Raw genomic sequence first — 23,017 nt, forward strand, 5'->3', positions numbered from 1 at the left:
GGGCACCTGTTGTCCCAGCTACTTGGGAGGCTGAGGCAAGAGAATCGCTTGAGCCCAGGAGTTGGAGGTTGCTGTGAGCTGTGATGCCACAGCACTCCACCCAGGGTGACAGCTTGAGGCTCTGTCTCAAAAAAAAAAAAAAAAAAAACTGAGTTCCCAGCCATGACAGAACGGGAGGTCAGATGCAACTCTTTAGACCTTCTCCCTGGCTAATGGCCATCAGGCTTTTTAAGGGCAAAACAGAAACCCATCTTGTGATCCAGATCACCATGCTTTCCTGACAAGAGACCACCAACCATGGACTGGTTAAAACCAGTGCAGATAGGAGCGTATTCCCGCTTTCAGACTCATGAGTCTTCCTGTGGCTTGGTAGATAACGTATATTTAACTATCTTCCTCAGTACAAATTCACATTAGCACTGTCTCTCCCTCCACACACGTGTTTCTGCTTTGTAGCCGGAACTCTGCCTTCCAGCCAGCCCCAGGCTGCTCTCCTTTATGAGAAATAAAGTTCGCCTTTACAAATATATGAACTTAGTCGTTTTCTCCAGTTAATATGTGTCTATAGACCACATGCTGAGGGGATAGACGGGCATGTCAGAGGCCCAGTTCTGGCTTGCACTTTCCGTGAAAACTTGAAGAATGCACAACCTTTCAAAGCACTTCAGTTAGAACGAGTATAATCTGATGATAATAAGAAGACCCACGATTAGGAAGTGCCAAGAACTGTAAGGTATAAAAGAGCAGAGGAGATGACTGATGCTAGAGCATAGAAGTAAGGAAATTCACCCATATGTCAAACAAAATATTTTCCACTGGCTGGAATACGTGTGTGTGTGTGTTTATCTAGGAGTACATACTGAATAAGAGACAGACTTTCTTGAAAATAACTACATGGATTGACTGATCAACCCTACAATCGTAACTTTCAAGTATCTACATAAATAAAATAACTCATAGAATTATCTTCTCTTTAGAAAATGAGTTTGTAATTGCAATCAGTTTTGCAAAGCCTAAGTCAACTTCACTGGAAAGCTTTGGAATTTTCCTGATGCTTTTTCTTGGAACTGCCTTCACTGGGGTCTTCTGTGAAATTTCCTCCAAGCATCTGAAGCTACAAAGCCATTTCTAATTCTTATCACTTATACACTATAGAACAATAGACCTTGTGCCAAAATTACAAAGGTTTTGAATTTAACAAATACTTACTTAGTGTCTATGATGGGCTGAGTTTTCTCAAGCATTTTTTTCAATTCTTACAAAACCGTGAAGACATATTTTAATGATTATTTCACAAACAGGCACATTGTCTTAGAGAATTACGAATCCAATAATAGCTGGCAAAGCTGGAATCAGAATTTAAGTGAAATCTGTGTGTGTGCCTGTATGTGTAGGCATGTGTGCACCTGCGTGAGAGAAAATGCAAAAAATGAAAGAATGAAGTCAATAGAAATTTTTACTACTGCTGTGTTGCCTCAAAATCAAAATCTATTCTCATGAGAACAAACAGCCAACAAACACAAGAAAAAAACCTCATCATCTCTAATCATCAGAGAAATGAAAATCATAAACTGAAAGAACCAGACCAGCGCCATCTTAGGAGTTAAGTTTCACTCCCCCCCACCCCCCTCCCACCCCCCGCCATTTCACTCAGTAAGTTTCACCTTCCAGGCAAGCCCAGGCAATTCCCTGGAATCATGAGACAACTGCCCACTAATCAGGGACCCTCCCCACCAACTGACCAATCCAGAAGCGCCCCCTTTGTTTCAAGCTGTGCATGCCCACCCGCTGCATGGGACCATAAAAAGCCCCTAGTCCAGGGCCCCGGGCTCCTGGCTTGGATCCGTTGTGACGGAGACCCCAGGAATCCAAGTCCGAACTTGCAATAAAATGGCTTCTTTTGCTTTTGCATCAGACTCGGCTCCTTGGTGGTTTTTGTGGGAGATTTCAGGATCTGGGCACAACAAAACCACTTTGAGATCTCACCTAACCCAAAGTGGACCTTAAACTTAAAAAAGCAATTTATGTAACTTTATCATGTGTATCCTCATATTAACCTGCATTTTTTTTTTAAGAGAAAGAAAATTAAAAAAAAAAAAAGAAAAAATCAAAATCCAGGAGTGTCATATGGAAAGTGTGAGGAGAGGACTTAACCACAAGGCATCTGTGTATTTCCTTTAGTTGAGATGGTAATTGGCCTTTGCCAAATTATTTCTCTCTGTGCCAGTTATCAATTTATTGCAGTTTACATCGAAATATACCATTCATTATCTGCTTTGTGATAATGAAATGTTTCTATTTGAGGAATTCTTTGCAGGAATCACAATAGTAAGTTTTTTTCAGTAGACAGGGCTAGAAGTACATTACAGGAAAGAGAAGCTTCTCTTTCTGTTACTTATATTTCTCTTTGTTTCTTCTTATTCCTACCGTGTGGCAGCCAGAAAAGCGAGGGTGGGGACACCTGGCAGACATCCTACCCCTGCCCAGAGCACATAGCACCTGGTGGACTCGAAGTTTCCACCCTTGTTTGGTGACCGCTTTGCTGCGACCTTCCTGGCTCCTACATCACACATCCCAGGCTGGGTACAGCCCTGCTGACTCCAACACCCTAAATCTTCCTTGTGCCTGCTCTGTAGCCGTGGCTCAACCACACCTCCTATGTCCTGGCGACTACAGGCAGCTCTGACCATATGACCCCATGAAACTCCCAACCTGGTAGCAGGCCACAGCCACGCCTTCTTCAGCTTGGGCTGACTCCAGTAGGGGACAGGGCTGCCCTTCTAAGTGTGTCCCTTCCCTGATACACTTTCTTGGCCCTAGGATAAGCTTCAGGGTTCTCTTGGCATCTGAATAGTTAGTTCACTGTTATAATAATTCTTACATTAAATTTTCACTGTTCAAATATTGTGTTTTCTGACTTAACATTTTTCAAATAAGCACATCTAGACTATGATTTTCATACCTCCCAAAAGAAGAATTTCAACACAACTTCCATCACTGCTAAGGAAATTTGGTTTAGCAGGAAACTGGAAAAGAGAAAGTTGAGGAAAATTGTTTTTATTTGACCAATTGAAATGTTTAGCTTTTTTTTTAATTAAATCATAGCTGTCTACATTAATGTGATCATGGGGCACCATACACTGGTTTCATAGACCGTTTGACACATTTTCATCACACTGGTTAACATAGCCTTCCTGGCATTTTCTTAGTTATTATGCTAAGACATTTACTTTCCACATTTACTAAGTTTTACATATACCCTTGTTTTTTTTTTTTTTTTTTTTTTTTTTGTAGAGACAGAGTCTCACTTTATAGCCCTCGGTAGAGTGCCGTGGCGTCACCCAGCTCACAGCAACCTCCAACTCCTGGGCTTAAGCGATTCTCTTGCCTCAGCCTCCCGAGTAGCTATACCCTTGTTTTTGAAGGTGATTTGGTCCTAGTTCTGGCCTAAGCTCACAATCCAGAGATTAGCTCAACAGAATATTCCTCTCCCGAGTTTACCAAGTCTTGTCAGTCCAAATTTGGAATATAATTTTTCTAAAGAAAATACTAGGAAAATCACTTCAGGAAGAATTTAAATCAAAAATTCTAGTTTCAAGTTTTCTGGAAAGAACTAGGCATAAAAACTGTTTTTCAGATTCTTTGTTACACGTCAAGATTTTTCCTGAGCACTTTTATGTGCACCATTAAGTTAATAATAATTAATTAATAATTTAACAATAATTAACAATTTAATATATTTTGAGACTCTAAGAAAAATCCTATTTTTCTTAGACTAAAGTTTCTGCTTCATCTGAAATTCAGATAGTAAAGCCATTACCCCCAAGGTGATGTATTAGGGGGAGCGATCTTTGGGAGGTAATTAGGTTTAAATGAGGTCATCGGGGTGGAGCCTCTATAAAGAGATTAGTGCCCTCTTGAAGAAAGGAGGGACCTTCTTCTCTGTGCCACAGGAAGATACAGTAAAAAGGCAATGACTTTGCAAACCAGAAGAGAGCCTCACCAAGACCCAAATCTGCCTGGCCTTCATCTTGGCTTTCTCAGTGTAACAATTGGGAAAATTAAATGTCCGTTGCTTAAACCATCCAGTCCATGGTGTTTTGTTCCTTCTGCCTGAGCTGACTGAGACACCATTGTTCACAGAATGGGATTGAAGTTCTGGTCACACCGAGCCACTCTCTCAGTTCTCAGAACGGGCCATGTTCTCTCAATGATGGACTTGGCACGTGCTGGTCTCCTTACCTGGACACCCTTCCCTTTAATAATCCTTTTCTCCTTCTGGCCAACCCCTGTGTATCAATCAGATCTCGGCTTAGATATTACTTCCTTCAAGAAGACCTTCCCTCTGACTGCAGTTACCCTCTCCCCATCAGACACAGAAGTGTCACACTGCATTGGGTCTCCCTTTCATATACTCCAACCCTCAGTACAGAATACGCTGCTGAGAACAGGAATATTATCAGGCCCTCCGTGCCCAGCACATGATAGTAGCCCAGCACTCTGCTCTCTCTTGGCTTTTTAAAAAAAAAAATCATATCTACAGCCTCAATTGTTCTCACATAAAGTTGCTCTTAACATTGAAGAAAGGTAACAAAGTTTACAGATAAAATCTATTTCAAACGCACGTTTTATAACCCGGGAAAGGTAAGGACACATTTGGAAAAGGGAAATACTTGCCAAGTCACAGCTATGAGTGGCGATCTCAAGAATTAACTAAAAATCTTCACAAAGACATTTTTGGGTGCTTTACAGATAATCTTTGGAAAGCATTTTTGCTCATTCTCGGCAATGAAGCAAATTTTTCAAACAACAAATCTTGGCAGAAACAGACGGAGCTTTTGCATTTGTTCTGTAACACCTGGGAGAGATCAGAAGCTTTTCCTCAATTTAAATGTCTTAACACAATAACTAAGAAAATGCAGTGAAGGCTATGTTAACCAGTTTGATGAAAGTATTTCAAATTGAATGTAAACCAGCACATTGTACCCCATAATTGCATTAATGTACATAGCTATGATTTAATAATAATAATAATAATAAAAGAAGCCTCATTGCCTCTGTAAAACTGTAAACACATTTTCTCAAGGCAATACTGACCTTTTGGGAGCTAACAATGAGAGATGCAATGTCTGGAATTTCTGAGCAATCTTGCATGATGTTGATAGAGTGAGGATTTTATGAGAACCTCACTAATGGTTTATTTAGAAAGTGGCATTCCTTTCAAATAATCTAATTTTACTTCTCTCTTTAATTGATTATATCATCAATACAAATATACCTGTTTTGTCAGCTAAGAGGAATAAAATTACTGGCAACTTCAGAGCATAATGGTGAAAATTGCTCAGGTAGGTCTCTGTGTGTGAGTTTGTTTCTTTTACTAGCGAGAAGGGCTGTGAGGTGATAATGCAGGAAGAGACGGTCACTCTTTGAAATGATATTTAAATCCTCTAGAGCCAATATGAATCGGCTATTTAGGTGAACTGCATTCAGAGTATTCTGCCAAATTATGAAACATGTGAAACAGTGTGGAAAAGACCCAGAAACGGGCCCTTAAGTAACTTAACAATATTTTTCTAAGCTGTGCCACAAATAGATGAGCAAAAAAAGATGTTCCATCTTCCAATTCATAGCTGCTCGGGAGAGGGGACACTTTCTTAATAGAGTTCTTGGCAGCTGGGGGTGCACTTCAGCTTTGGCTACCTCCGCTTTCATCCCCAGCTGGAGTGTAACAAGCATCTTCACACTTGCCATTATGGCAGCGATATTCAGGGTAGTCCAGCTAAACTGTTTCCGTCCTTTGGAAGCTGCAAACAAGTGTGCATAATATGCATAGGAATGAGCTAGCCATGCATTCATTAAAGTACAAGAAAAACTCTGATTACAGGGTAAATAATTGGTGTCACTTATCACAAACCTTCCCACCCGGTGTGAAAGGTAATTAAGATAACAGGCATCAATACGGGACTCCAGTGCTCTCCAACTTTTGGCAGGTGCAAATGAGTGACTGGGAATGGCATAAAACTGTGCACATCAGGCCACAGAGTTTTCAGAGATTCAAAATCGATTGCAGATTAACAACCAAGAAAATGCAGCCAGGAGAAGAAAATGGCATCTATGAAGTGCAAGTGTTTGTGACACGGGGCCACTGTCCAGGAGAGTGTTTTGGAAGCAGATTGCACAGCCGTGCATCACCTGGCTCTGCTTTCACGGCGTCTCCCGCATGTGTCACTCAGCCACGTGACCTTCTCAGCCTCTTTTCTCTCCAGGAGGGGGGCACTTCGTGTTCCAGGAACACACCTGTGGCGGACGGCCTTTCGCGAGCTGTCACCTTCCTCTAACGTCACGTTCCTGCTTCTTGTCGTTCACATCTCAGTTTAATTCTCACTTCCTCAGTCAGCATTTGTCTTCAGGAAGTCCCTTAGACACTTTACCCTATTTTATACTCTGGCACTTGCTGCTAATTTACTTCTTATTTGTTCACGTGTTTGCTCGTGTGTAAAACGTGAGTTTTAGGAGAGCAAAAATCTTGTCTATTTTACTCATTGCTAGCATCCCAACACATAAAGCAATTCCCACCACCCACTGGGCATTCAATGGATCCTTGTTAAACTCATGATTCTTGTTCCTGTAGTGTTTCATTAGGAAGAAAATGTAAAGAAAACAAATAAGCTCAGTGCTCTCAAAAAGTAATAAGTAACGTCATCTGATATTAACGGCCTCAAATGCTTTGGAAAGTAGGTGAAGTATAAAGAAATAAATACAATGTAGAAAATCTTTATCTGAATCAGGGCCCACCAGAACATACAAAAATGTATATTTGTAAAGAACTAACTCCATTAAAGAAAAACACATTTAATAATTCACTTGCCCATTGTCCTGGAAATAACTACCTGCTCCATTGCAAATTCGTACATCTATAATAATAATAATAAAGAGACAGATTAAATATTTTAATACAGAGACTAATTAAAAATACTAATAACCTGGTTTATTTAGTCTAATATTTTGAAGGAGGACATATATTCTGAAATGGGGACTGAAGAATGATCTAAAAGAACCAGCTAGGCAGAAAATAATCCATAGATCCGATCTTGTTCTATCAATGCTTTAAAAGATGGGCCACAGGGGTTGCTATTTGGATTAGAGTTTGAATCAAACAAATCCCCTATTCCAGAAACTGACATCTTGTGCAGTCGTCATTCCCTGTTACTCTCTCAAATTACTAATTATTGTATCTTTAATGTAACGTGCTCATTGTCCACGACTTCATCCCTTAGCCAGAAAATAGCCAGAGGAAAAGGCCTAGAGACAAAATTGTATATGGTAAGAATAATAAATACATGTTGGAGAGGGAATTATAGAATGTATTATTTAAACTAGTATCTCACATATAGTATTAAATATTTTTATTTGGCAGAAACCAGATCATAGGCTGAAGAATAGTATGATTACCCTTAGAAATAAATCTTATCTCTCAGAAAAACTGTAGCTATTAAAATGTATCTCAAATAATGGGCACAAAAATGGTTGGGTTGCAATGTCGTCTTGCAGTCATTATGGAGTACCAGAAACTTCCCACTATGAACAATTAGAAAACTAGACCAGTACATATTAAAGGATTTGGTGACATTGGACTTTAGGCAAAATAGAAATGTGATTCTGAAAAAAGGGAAACAAATGAGGTTAGTCGGATAATTGCCCAGCTTTCGGAATCCTGGAAAAGAAATGGAGATCACAAGCAAAGCCTGCAATTTACTAAATTAAAAGGCCAAAAAATTAAACTCCAAGGACTAAGGCAGAATTCTAGAGAGGAAAAAGCTACAAAGAGAACCCAATAATTCTTCAAAGCCTGTAAAAAACAACTGAAACTTGAAGAGTTGAATTATTCCACAGTTCACTCAAGACTAGAAGATGTTCCATTTAAGTAAAGTGGGGGGTCCTTGTAACATTCAGTAGAGATCCAGGCCAGCTCTCGATGGTGGGGATTAAACTATTACAGGAGAAAGTCAACTCTAGACCCATAAAAACAAAGCTAGCTTGAATAAGCCAAACTAGCTATCAAAACAAAATCCAACTTTCTTTAAAGGAAAAAAATCTAGACATTCAGCAACGTAAGATTCAAAATGTCCAACACCCAATGACAAATTGCTAGATATTTCAAGAAGCAGTAAATGCAGCCCATACCCAAGAGAAAAACTAATCAGTAGAAACAGTTACAGAAATGACAGAGGCTATGAAATTTGAAGAAAAAAAAGTATTAAAATAGCTATTTTGACTAGATGCATGTATGTAAAGAAAAATGTGAATAGAATGAGGAAATAAATAGAAAATGTTTTTAAAGAAGTAAATGAAGATCCAGAAGAAACAAAAACTAGAAAGTGAAAAATTAACTGGAAAGTATTAATAGCAGTTTAGACACAGCAGAAGAGAGGTAAGTGAACTAGAATATATAGCAATGGAAATTGTCCACAATGAATAGAGGGGGGCAAATCAGCACACGGCGACTTCTGGGCTATTACTAAGCTGTCTAACATACATGTAATTGCAGTCCTAGAAGCAAAGGGGACAGGAGAAAAGAAAAACCACTGGAAGAAATAATGAGCAAAAATGTTCCAATTTAATGAAAATTATAAATCTACTAAAGTAAGAAGCTCAACAAACCCCAAACAGGAAAAATAAAGAAAAGAACACCAAAACACACCATTTTCAAACTCTCTCAAAAACTAATTTGGAAAGAATGTTGAACAGCCTATCAGAAGCACATTACATAAGGGGAAACAAAGACAAAAATAACAGACAAAAACCCACAACCATCGTCTACCACCATCCTTGTAGGCCACTATTTTTTAAAACAGAGAATATTTATGAATAAAGTGTCTTAGGATGGTCACCAAAGATTACTTACATCAGTTGAGTTGGCTTGGGTCTGTGTGCAGGGATTCAAATGATCGCTTCTTCTCTTTGCGCACACAGCTGGCCCACGTGTGTGGCCATGGGACAACATTTTGGCTGGTGGAACAAAAGTGGATCTGATTTATGTAACATTCAGGTTTGACCTTTAAAACTTTCCACTTGATTCCACACTCATTTCTGTGTCCCCAGCAAGCAGAGGACTCTGACACAGGGGCTGACAAACCTCATAGATGCCTCCAAATAACCCAACCTGGTTATTTGCATCTGTGTCACAAGCAAGAAGTATCCTTTATTGTATTGAGTCGTTGAAATCTTAGAATTTTCTATTTATATCAGTTACCCTACCTTTACCAATATAGTCAGTTTTTCAACACTTAAGAATCATACAAATCTAGCTAAGACAATAGACATTGATGAGCTATTTTATGTAGGAGGTTGACCAAATTTATACAGTGAATAAATGCCAAGATGAAAATTTGAACCCAGAACTTTGTGACTCCAAACCCCTTTGATCTTTTAACTGCCTCACGTCACATAACTCATATACTTATTTCAATGGGGGAAAAATTGGAAAAATGAAGTAAGTATGGATTTATGTCAAATTAGGATAACCAGAAACATTTTCTAGTTCATTAGCATTGAGCTCTGAGCAGCTAAAGGCAAGCATATTCTAGGAGAGTAAACCAAACCAAAACTAGATAGAGGCAGTCTGTGACAGAGCCGCACATCTCAGAATTAAAAGGACTAATTTTGCTATTCTCGTTGCATTAACTAAATTCAGTATTTATAGTCTAATGTTTGATTTATTTCTCTCACATAAAACCGGATAATAACTACCGATGGAATGTTTTTCATTTTCATAGCTCTGAAGCAAATAATAAGCATCACTTTTTTCAATATTTTATGCTTACAACATTTAACACAGCCTATTTCGCCCATCAAAAGGTGTTCACATATTAACATAAAATGAAGTAAGGAGTACTAGTACCTCCTTCCCTGCAGATGCAGCATAATGCAAATCTATCACAGTTAGAAACTGTGATTTTTCTCCTTAACTTCTTGTAAACTCTCACTGGTCATTAACACATCCTCCAAATAGTGGCAGACTCTTTAACACACCTCAAGACTGAATTTGCATGAATCACATCCATTTTTGTTCCACCAGGCATCATTAACAATGGGAAAACATCTTTTATTTCTTTTCAAATGCTATTATTTACCCTTTTAGATATTGTCCAAATTCAAATAAATATGTCCAAAAATGCCCGCCCTTTGTCCAGGGAAATGTTTATACCAAATAATCCTAAGGGAACATAGAATGACTACAATTTCCAGAAATATGCTTTATCCCTTTGAATTCATTGCCTTAAAAATAAGTATGTTTTTGATGCAGCAATCCCACTTCTCAAATTTATTTTAAGGAATGATTATAAATATGCCCCCCAATTTTTCCTTAACTTTATTTATTGCAGGAATTATGCATTTATTGTGTAACACTCTCTTTGTCACTAAAAAGGAAATGGTTAATAACAAGGTAAGGGCTAAAACATCTGTATTTTTTATGTGTAGGAAGGGAGCACTTCATTGTGGATGTAACTTGAATTTTGCCATAGCAAGACATTCTAGACCTATTCAAACAAAACAAAAGCTTTCCACTTTGTCTTAAAACCCTGACAGATTAAAAATAGAAGAAATAAATATTTTTCAAAGTTTTGATGTCATATAAGCACACCCTAAAGTGTATGCTCAGTAAGAGAAATGTACCATTGATCGCGGAGCATACTCAATAACTAAAGATCGTTCTCTGAACACATATCAAGTACATGCATCTAGTTTAACTTCCTATCTGCAGAACACTTCTAAATTGGTACTTGATATTGTTTATAATAAAGGCTTTTATGGTGCCCTTAGAAACTCTTCTATCCCCTCAGAAAATGATTGGCCAAAGGGACTTTCAGCTAATGAGGTTAACTTGTGTTTCACTGGTTGTGTATTTCTAAGTCCTTTATGAACATTTAGAAATTTTTAAAGATGATAGTGGTGATCATGGCTGCTGAAAATCCTTTATAAAAGATCAGCTTTTCTTGGGTGGTGCCTGTGGCTCAGTCGGTAGGGCGCCCGACCCATATACTGATGGTGGCGGGTTCAAACCTGATCCCAGCCAAACTGCAACAAAAAATAGCTGGGCATTGTGCTAGGCACCTATAGTCCCAGCTGCTCAGGAGGCTGAGGCAAGAGAATTGCCTAAGCCTGAGAGCTGGAGGTTGCTGTGAGCTGTGATGCTACAGCTTGAGGGTGACAAAGTAAGACTCTGTAAAAAAAAAAAAAAAAAGAAAAGAAAAGATCAGTTTTTCTCTTTAATTTCTGGATTCATAATTACTCTTATTCTAAATGCTCTATTTTAATGCTCTCTAAATAAGATGATTAATTTGCCTCCCTAACAATATTGCTTGTAAATGACATTGATATGCCAAAAACAAAAAAACCCTGAAACATCGATGTCTTGTGCTGAAATAATTTTAATCTTTTTTTCTCGAGTCATCAATTAAATAATATTGCCAAAACATTATCCTTCTACTTTATTTTAGGTCATAAAATAACTCATTATAAGAAAACCTATTATTGGAATGTATTTTTCCTAATTTGCATGGCCCTCCCTCTTTTTCTTACAATCATTTGGAAGGAACCCAGAAGAGAAATGGCAGGTGCACAGGGCCCTTCCTTCACACTCAGGCATACTGAAGAGTTGACTTTTTCTCAAGGTTTTCAGGTGTTATCCAAGCATGAAGTTATTTATCCTTCCTTCACAAAATTGCACAGTTTTGGGAAACTTCGGCTTACCTGAAAAACTCAGAAAGGAAGAAGAACAAGAACAAACCAAGATGATGAGAATCCACCCTCAGGCCAGCGTGTTCCAGAGCAGACCCAAGATTCTTTGCATAAGAATGATCATCTGTCACATGTCCTTTAAGTGGAAGAGATAATAAGGTTCAGCACTTTTCAAGAATGTCATTCCAGGTTCGTTCTTACAGCAACCAAATGCAGGGGAAGCCGGGTCGGTCCCTTGCTCATTGACGTGGCCTGAGTGGAGATTCAGCCTGGGTGCTCAACCTATGCTCTCAACTCCTTTCCTTGCAAGTGAATGAAAACTAGCTCAAACTTGTTGCATATTTATTAAAGACAGCAACAAAAGCAATCTTAGTCTGATGTCCAGCAGATGTTATCAGAAACCTGTTTTCTCTCCACTTCTTGGCCATTTGCCTCTCCAGGAGTGTCTTACTGCTCGTGATCACAGGAGAGAGAAAAACCCTTTCTCCTGTAGCAACCACACCAATTCATAAAAAGATACTGATGCTTGGCTTAAGTCACTTCCCCTCCTTGGATCAGTGTACACCATGGAGGACGGCCACTCCCTGTCAGTCCTGCTCACACACTCACCTCCCTCTCCCCCCTTCCCATATTCTTAGGTTATAACTGGGTGGGAATGCAAATTAATACATTCCTTTTGGAAAGATGTTTGGAGAACACTTAGAGATCTAAAAATAGACCTGCTATTCAATCCTATAATTCTGCTACTAGGTATATACCCAGAAGACCAAAAATCACATTATAACAAAGATATTTGTACCAGAATGTTTATTGCAGCCCAATTCACAATTGCTAAGTCATGGAAAAAGCCCAAGTGCCTATCGATCCATGAATGGATTAATAAATTGTGGTATATGTACACCATGGAATATTATGCAGCCTTAAAGAAAGATGGAGACTTTACCTCTTTCATGTTTACATGGATGGAGCTGGAACATATTCTTCTTAGTAAAGTATCTCAAGAATGGAAGAAAAGGTATCCAAGGTACTCAGCCCTATGATGAAACTAATTTATGGCTTTCATAGGAAAGCTATAACCCAGTTAAAAAATTCTTGAAATAACTTTTCCAATATGGTATTTATGTATTTATTTTCACCACCAGATGGCATTATATAGTTTTTTTAAAAACAAAACAAAACCTCATAGTAGCATAATATTAGCAGTTAAAAAGTATTCAGAATAGTTTAATATAAGAGTGAATAGTCTGAAACAAAAGAATTGTCAAAGAAATGGATTAATGTCTTTCTGTCATTCCAGCACTTTCCGTTTGCTCATGATGTCACTTCTTAGAAATCAGCTGAAGATTAAACATGTCTCAGGTGCACCCCAGGGGCACTGAGAGAGGAGTCCAGGGCTACTGGTGCCAATATTGAAAACAGACTGTTTGAAAATGAGTAAAGGTAATTAGTAATAATGATGTCTTGCCTGCTCTGAGCAGCTACCTCCTCAGAACTCAAGAGTTTCTTTCACTATCTCATTTATCCCCAGAATCTAGTCATGACATCAAGGATAAAATGGACACACCTATTTGTTTTGTTTTTCTTTTTTACCTCTAGACAATAAAAACTCTTCTTGACACAACGGATCTACACAGTTAGATGGTTACAATTCCAGATACGTAAATGACCTGCAGGTTGATTAATAATTAGAGATGGCTTTTGTCTGATTTTACCTCCACTGTCACTGTACTACCGTTTCTCTAGAATCCTGAATTTCACAAATGTGAAAAGACTGACAATGGTTTGTTTTCTAAGAAATCATAGAACGTGAAAGCACAAAGTTACGTATGTGTTCATCTAAGCAGAGGTTTAATTTGTTAAAATCTACTTACAGATAAATTGTCAACTGATAGGATTATGCCAGCTCAAGAAGTAAAAATTTTTAGAAGCTAAATTTTAAAATATGAGCACTTTAGAAGAATTTAGCTTAAAATTCATTTCTCTCATATACACAGCATCTAAAAAAAGTAGAAACCATGAATGTTAGGGGCCTACCAGAAAGGAGTGAATCAGATCTGAAACCCTTAAAGAAACAATTCAGATTAATCTGAGGATATGTACCATTAGGTTGCATAGTTTGCATTTATAAGGTTAAAGTTCTCATAGTAGCTGTGCCCTTCACCCAGGAAGTGTGCCGTGTACCCACGCATTGTACCCGTTAAGTGGGGGTCCACCAAACCCCTCTCCCCTGCCTATTTTGTTCATCTGCTAATTTCAATTTAGTTCTTGGTACATGGGGTGGTTGTCTTTCCATTTCTGAGATACTTCACATAGGAGGACATTCTCCAAGTCTGTCCAGGTTGTTGAAAAAGATGCAAAATCTTCATCTGTTTTATTGGTGAGTAGTGTTCTGTGGTATCCAGATATCTCAGTGTAACAGGATTGCAGGATCAAATGCACGGTCTACTTTAGAGCCTTGGGAATCTCCACACCTCTTTCCAAAGAGGCTGAGCTAGTTTGCAGTCCACAGACAGTGTTGCATGCTCTCCGTGACAAACCAGCTTCTGTTGCTTTGGGACCTGGGAATGTGGGCCATTCTCACTGGGGTCGGTGATATCTCAAAGTGGTTTTGATTTGCATTTCTCTGAAGATTAGGAATGATGATGGTTTTTTCATGTGTTTGTTGGCCATTCTTCTGTTCTCATGAGAAAAGTTTCGGTTCATGTCTCTTGCTCCGTTTTTATGAAGCCCCTTTTTAAAAATTCTGGATGGTTCCCTTGATTCATAATTATCTTCTCTTCCATTGTTTGGTAGCCTGCTTCCAACTTTTCACTCTAGCCCATTCTCTTCTTCTCCCAAACCTGCCAATCAGTACTTCCCCGGCTGAGGAGGGCAGCCATCAATCCCTCTCCGTGAGGTTTCCACTTTATTGGTTAGAGACACGGGAGGCCTCAAAGGGAATAAAAATTTTCAGCATCAACATCCAAGAGATACAACCCTCTTCCCTCAGGCAAAGCCCTTGATGAAGTTACTACCAGTTTTCACAAAGATTTCTCTCAATATTTAAAGATACTATTATGACTTCCTTTTCTGGTTCTTTGGAATTGTAAGAGAAGCAGTATTTCCCCACAAGTCGCTGTATCAGATGACAAAGAGCATTAAATGAGATGGAGTTTGAAAAGCACTTGTCCCTATGCCACTAGGACACCAGTCAGACGCCCACTAAGGACATTTTAGAATTGGTGCTCGCTGAGCAGCATTTTTTTCTTTTAAGCCAGGTAATTGGTCACATACTATCTCTATTTCTCCCTAGCAACTTGGAGGTAAACACTTTATTATTCTCAATATCTTTTTTTTTTTTACAATAAGAAACATGAATTTAATAAAGTTCAAATCTTCTTTTTCATAGTACATTTTCCAATACCCTATTAGCAATTCCAAAATGCTAAAATTGTGAAAACCAAAGGTTTTTTTAATGTTTACCATTTTAGTATTTTTTTAAGTTCAATATACAAAAACCCATTGTCTACCATTGACAATTCGAGAAGTAAAGTTAACATGACAACACAAAATATGAAACACATAGAAATAATTCTTCAGAAATATATATAGTTCTGGTTATTATTGAAAATAAAGACACATGTCTGTATATGTTGCAAAATTGTTATTAATAATTTTTTTTATTTCTTTAGGTATTCCTTCTGTTTATTCTCATCTCTTAAGAAGATAATTTTACAAAGCTAGCAAGTTGTGGGGCTAGATTCAAAATCATGTTTTGTTTTGTTTTTTAATTTTCAGCCTAAAGTTTTTCCTTGATACATTTTCAAGGAACACAACATTGCCTTGGATGAGATATCTCCCAAAGGACTGTCACAAGGAGCTTCTATCCTGTGCTGCAGCCCTCAGGTCAAAGTCCCAGTCGTGAAGCCTGCTCGTCAGGTGCGTGCAGGGAAGACAGTGGAGCCACCGCCTCCCTCAGGGGGAGACCTCTGATGCTTTTCCCCACAGAGGATGGGTTACCGCAGAATGAGAAAGGAATAATTGTGCAGTCATGAGATGGGCGGATTCCCCAAATTACTGGTACCCCAAATGTAATAGCACAATTGCCATAGCAGATACCTGGAAGTGTTTCCCTGCACCTGTTTCCTGGAACAAACCCTCAAAGGAGACAAAAGCTTCAGCATGAAAGGCAAGAGAATGAACAGAAGATGCCAGGAGCCCGTCGAAGGGCTCAGATGCCCTGAAGAGCAGTGCCGGCCTCTGAGCGAAGCTGCTCCCTGACCAGGGCAGACGTTCTACCTGCGTCTGCCTTCGGACTGGCATCGCGTGATGAAAGGCTGCTGTGTCAATTTACCATTAACGAACTCAGGATCTGGCACCTACATTAGTAAGTTCACGATTCAAAACGATATTGGAAGCCAATGTCTAGTATGATCAATGTCTGTCATTCGTGCACAAACGGAAACTTTACAGTGGCTGTGGTCCATCCTCCCTGGTGGACTGGAAAATACTAACTGCTCCATTGTGTTCTCACTTTTACTTTGCATTCTGTTTCACCACCCTTATCCATCACTGCTAAGATTTTTAGCTTACTGAACAGGAAATTTGATTCTCAACTCTGTATAACACTTTGTACATACTTTAGATTATGTAGCAATATTTTTGGAGCTCTTGTAGCAAAGATTTAAATTTGTAAACTATTTTTTCATGCTTAGATTGCTTGAAATCGATATTCTTAAATATTAGCAATTAAGCCTTGAGACATACTTCTGCTCCTCAGATTTTTAAATTCGTTTTCAACTTTTTTTTGTGTGTGTGGAATCTGAACCATTGCTGATTTGGTGTGTGTGATTATATTTATGTGTGTGTATAACAGGGTTCATAAAGCATTGGATCCCCTAATGTTTCTAGGAAAGACGATTGTGTCTTTAATATTTGACCTGAGCTCACTCCCAAGCTGCAGCTTCCTCAGTGCTCTTTTCCAGACCAGCTAGTTTTGACCCAGACTTTTTACCACACTTGTCTCCACTAGACGCTCTTGTGAACCAGACCACATGCTTCTCACATAATGCTGCTTTTCTCAAGCCAGAATTTGAACTGACACACTTCTTCATTCCCTGCCATTTGAGAGTCATGAAAGAACACCTTCCCCTGGTGTCAACACCTTCCAGAGGTGCCGCTTTGGGTCTGTTGGTAATGAGCTTCGTGATGACAACGCTGCCTTCCTATATAGCTTTCACAGACCTCTCCACCTTTCTAGACCACACGGTACTGAGCACACACTTTTCTTCCCAACTCCTATCATTTGCCATCATCCTGAATAACAAATACTAAGAACACATTCAGAATTCGGAGTCACCTCTGTGTCTTCCTTTCCCTGCATCAGAGCCGGACGCCCACCTCCACCCCAGGATGTTGCACTGCAGGGGAGGGATGGGAAAGAAGCCACTCTCGGAAAAGTGGCTGACGGAGGTTTGTGCTTTGCCAGATTTGAGGACCATGACCGGGAGCCACACCCAAGAAGCCTTGAGCATGTGGACTGGAGGTGGTGGGGTCACAGATTGGTTTTTATCCAGTTTAGGGAAACAGGGATTACAGCTGAGGTCATAAATCGCTACGTGGAAAACATACGTTGGTTCGGCCCCAAAAGGTGGAACATCTGGAAGCTGGAGCTTACAGGTTATAGGTGGTTAAAGATTCTTCAGCTGACAGTTGGCTGAAAGAGTTATGCTCTGTCTAAAAGGAGTCAGTGAAAAGGAGAGCTTAAGATAAAGGCTCCGTGGATTAGAGACAAAGTACCTGACAGACTCAGGTGGTTTGTTATGTATATGGGGACCCACCAGTGGGTGCTGCACGGACTTAGGCCTGTTAGAAAGTCACAGAGATGTCTCCAAGAAGGAGAGAGGGGCTGATGAGGCCTGGCTGATCTCCTTTCTCAGGGCCAGAAACTCAGTTCTAGGATCCTCTTGGCCAAGAGGGATCTAGTTAGTCAACCACTTAGGGGGAGTCTTCCGATTTTATTTTAGTTCACAGGGATCTCATTGTCACTAAGCACCACTCTGTGACCAAGACGCCAAGTTTGCTGGGTTTGTATTCTGACAACAGCCTCCTTCCCAGGTATCCCGGATCCCCTCTCAGTTCACAGTAAGCACTGTGTCCTCCCCCATGGGCCTGCGGTCACCCACCCCCTGCACTTGCCCTGTCTCTCATGCCCTTTGGGCTTTCCTTTGTTTATTGATTATTTTGGGGGGAGATTCACTCTCACTTAAACTATCCAACAACACCCCAAGATCTATGGGGTGCAGTTTACAGCTCAGGAGAGGAGACAACAAATTCGTGTGTGGACGTGTCTAGCTATTTCCTCTTCAAAGAAATGACGAGGACCTCTGTCTTGATTTGTCTCAAAGTTAACTCAGTCTTCTTTCCAGCTTCTCCATCTCTACCTCCAGATTTTTTTTTGGGGGGGGGGAGGGACATAATCTCATTCTGTCATCCTTGGTAGAGAGCTGTGGCAGCATAGCTCACAGCAACATCAAATTCCTGGGCTCAAGTGATCCTCTTGCCTCAGGCTCCCGAGTAGTCGGGACTACAGGCGCCCACCACAATACCCAGCTAGTTTTTCTATTTTTTGTAGAGACGGGTCTCACTCTTGCTCTGACTGGTCTTGAATGCCTGAGCTCGGCCTCCCAGAGTGATGGGATTACAGGCGTGAGCCAACTTGTGCCTGGAGTAAGGGAGGACTAGAGAAAAATAACATTGATTTGTCCTCTTCTCTTGTAAGGATGTTATAAAATTTTCCTACATCCATTCTGGAAAGTTATTCTTGATATAATGCTTTTGAGTACTGTCTTTAAATTTTATGGTGAATTTGAGAATAATGTAGAACTGGATAGCCCCTTGTGATGGTTAATTTATGCGTGAACTTGGGTAGGCTACAGTGCCCAGATTTTTGATGGAACATCAGTCAATCTAAGTGTTGTTATGAAAATAGATTTTAGATATGATTAACGTTTACATCAGTAGGCAGGCTTTAGGTAAAGTGGGTGGCTCTCCATGGGAGTATCTCGTCTAATTAGTTGAAAACAAAGAGAAAACACTGAGGTCTGTCAAGGAAGAAGGAATTCTGCCAGTAGACTTTTTTTGAGCTGGGGCTATAGCATCAGCTTTTCCCTGGGCTTTTTGGCTGGCCTGCTGAATCAGACTTACCAACCCCCATAAACATATGAGCCAATGTCTTATAATAGATCTCTCCTTATATCTGTGTGCACATATATGGATATGGAGATATAGATATGGATACAGATACAGATATAGATACAGATACGGATATAGATATGGAGATATAGATATGGATACAGATACAGATATAGATATGGATACAGATACAGATATAGATATAGGGTGATAAACAGCAGCCCCCTAAAAGACCCAGGTTTGTCTTAGCCTGTTTCAGCCTTAGTCCCCCAAATGTCCCCCCAGTTAATTCCTCAAACAGGTTTCAGAATAGAACAAGGAAATTCCCTGAGTTCCCAAAAACTCCTAGCAACAGGTAAAACAATGGTAGAACTTACCCCAACCCCCTAGCAATGGTAAAAAGTTTACTCAAGCTTAGTTTCCCAGGCCACGTTTGTCCCCATGCCAGCTGCCACGATGTAACCCCCCGACTTACTGTAACCCTGCCCTCATGCCAACCACCACACTGTAGCTCCTCTGAGCCAACTCTGTAACCCCACCTCTGAGCTCACTGGCCATGTTCTGCTTCTGTTTTGGCTTAGCTTGCCACGTAGCACAAAAAGGGTATAAAATCACCCTGCTCCTCTCTTCAGGGCCATTTGCGCTTTGGGCAGTGGTCCCCTGCCTAGGTATAATAAATCACCATCTGATTTATACCTGAAGTGGGGTCCGAGTTTTTCTTCCAGGTGGCAAATGAGTTTTACAACATTTCATATAGATATGAATATGGAGATATAGATATGGATACGGACATAGCTACAGATACGGATACAAATTTAGATATAGATATAGATACTGCTATGGATACGGATACGGATATAGATATAAATAAGGATATGGATATGGATACAGATACGGATATGGAGATATAGATATGGATACAGATACAGATAGAGATACAGATACAGATAGAGATATGGATACAGATACAGATAGAGATACAGATACAGATATAGATATGGATACAGATACAGATAGAGATACAGATACAGATATAGATACGGATACAGATACAGATAGAGATACAGATAGAGATACAGATAGAGATGTAGATAGAGATGTAGATACAGATGTAGATATGGATACAGATACAGATAGAGATACAGATACAAATGTAGATAGAGATGTAGATACAGATATAGATATGGATACAGATACAGATAGAGATACAGATACAGATATAGATATGGATAGAGATACAGATAGAGATGTAGATACAGATGTAGATAGAGATGTAGATATGGATACACATACAGATAGAGATAGAGATACAGATACAGATACAGATATAGATATGGATACAGATACAGATAGAGATACAGATAGAGATACAGATAGAGATGTAGATACAGATATAGATATGGATACAGATACAGATAGAGATACAGATAAAGATATAGATACAGATATAGATATGGATAGAGATACAGATAGAGATGTAGATACAGATGTAGATATGGATACAGATACAGATAGAGATACAGATACAGATGTAGATATGGATACAGATACAGATAGAGATACAGATAGAGATACAGATACAGATATAGATATGGATACAGATAGAGATACAGATACAGATGTAGATACAGATATAAATATGGATACAGATACAGATACAGGTATAGATACACATATGGATACAGCTGTGCCTGTGGATATGGATCTAGATACAGATACAGACCTAGACTGGCATCTGACTGGTTCTGTTTCCCCTGGAGAACCCTGACTGGAGCATCAGGTGAAATTGCATGAGTCGATCAACATGATACAATAAACTTGGATACATAGATACCTCAACTATCTCTTGCTAGAAAATTGTCAAGAAATATTTTGCTTTTTCCTGCTTGGTTTGCTTACCATGTCAACAACCAGCAAACTAGCACGCACTCTTAAAATTCCACTAAGACAGAAGTAGCGATTGTAGCGTGAATCATCAAATATTTGGCAAAAGTCAACATGTTGCTTCAGTTTAAATAGACTTCATTAATGGTGGCTTCTCCTTGGGTGGTGGGATTATAGGATAAGTAGTTTTAAATATGGCATAATGTAATTTAAATAAAAATAACACTGAAAAATGTGTTTCCACCTCTCAGATACACCGGTACCCATTTTTTCAACAAATGACAAATGTTTCCATGTTGTTTTCAACAAAAACCAATGTTTCCATGTTGCTTTTACAGAGGGAAAGTATCCGAGTTACATTAGCACATAAAGTAGAGAAGACATTTTCACTCCTTGTTCAGGCCAGACTCAGCCTCCTGCAGAAGAAGGACAGGGACTAAATTAGATAACAGGAAACACGACCCAGCTCAGCTGGACACAGGGCACACTGCCATGTTGGGGTTTTGTCATGATGGTTATAGCACAACAGAGAACTAATCATGGGCAACACTGAAAAAGTCACGTTAGTAAAAAAAAGGTGTAACTGGAATCAGAACAGATCTCACAGAAGATGGAAGGGAGAGAAATCCATCCACAGTGGGAGAGCAGGAGGAGCTGAAGGAGCTCACGTCTGCAATGTCAGAGTATTTTCATAACAAAGAGTTTATGAAATGTTTAGAGACCTTGTGGGTTGACTAGCTGTTGTTTTTGAGGATTTGGAGAAGATTGGACAGGTTTCAGAAAATGAGAAAGGTGATTCTGTCTCAGAAAGAAAATAAGATAATAACCCAGAAAATTATAGAGCCAAAAAACTTATTAGCTTTGTTAGAAAGAATACTGAAGGAAAACCAGGCAGAGATGAGTTGCAAGATCCTTATAGAGAACAGGGCAGTGGCTGATAAACCTGCTTGCTTTCTTAAACAATCAACTTTAAATAATAATTTCGTCTATTGGAGGTGATGTTCCTGGCACACAGGGCAGATCTTAATCTCTCACACACTTATCTTAGGATCCCACATGATGTTCTTTGTTAAATTTGAAGAAAAATATGTCCACATGGCAACGATAGTGCCTGAGCGTTTACCAAACATAACTGGAAAAATGAGGCCAACGTTTTTTGTCTCCCACAGTGAAATTTCTAGATAAGGTGGGAAGGGAGTTGGGGAAGCAACCCACCTGTGCATAGAGGGGCACTGTGGCAGTTACAAATAAAGACTTAATATTCACAAATGCCCTAAGTTTAAGTCCTCTTTCTGTTTCTAATAAGTAATGGGCTCTCGAGCAATTTACACAATCTCCTCAAGATTCACTATCTTTATGAATAAAACTGGGAATAACAATAATATCATGTCATGAAAAGAAAATGAGATCATAAAAGTAAAGGACTTAGCAGAATGACTGTTCGATCAACAGCCGCCCTAGGGGATTTAATAATTTATTAACCCAGAGATTCTTCCCACTAAATTGTGAGTCCCTCCAGACCACACACTGCTCCACTGTGTGTCCTCTGCCCACAATAAGAAGCTTAATGTAAAGCACAAGCCTGCTATAGGTTTACAGTTTTATGTTTAGTGCTCATATTCCATACTTAATAATTTACGTGGGACAGAATTCCAGAGTCACAGTAAAGAAGAAGAAACGGGAACAGTGCAGCTGCACACGAACGGGTTTGGAGAGGCAGGAAGGGGAGGGATGTGCTTCGTCTGACTGGAGAGAAGGGCCAGTCGGCTCTGCATTGATGGGGACAAGTGAGAGTCAGACACAGCAGGAACGCAGGTGTGAGCTGCATTCCTGCCCTAAGCACCTTCTACTCCAGCCTGTTCTGTAATTCCTGTTGGAATCATAGATGTTTTCAGAAGAAATTGTTACCTGCAGATAGAAGTAGTAGACGGTGTGTGCATTTTATGACTAAAGGAAACATTTAATAGCTAGGCCCACATGGATGCTTTTATGCCTTAGAAGAACTGAAGGGAAACCAGATAACCATCCATTCATTTCTTCAACAAATGCTGCGGAATCCTTATTATGTACTACAGAGAGATACACACCAATTATGTGCTACAGAGAGATACACGCCAATAGCTCTCGGCTTCTATCTGTTGGTTGGAAAATACTGGAGGCAGATATGTAAACAAAAAAAGCACAACAGAAGTAGAGAGGGGGTCACTGAAATACAGCA

The sequence above is a fragment of the Nycticebus coucang genome, chromosome 17, assembly GCF_027406575.1.
Source record: "Nycticebus coucang isolate mNycCou1 chromosome 17, mNycCou1.pri, whole genome shotgun sequence".
In the NCBI taxonomy this organism is placed as follows: domain Eukaryota; kingdom Metazoa; phylum Chordata; class Mammalia; order Primates; family Lorisidae; genus Nycticebus; species Nycticebus coucang.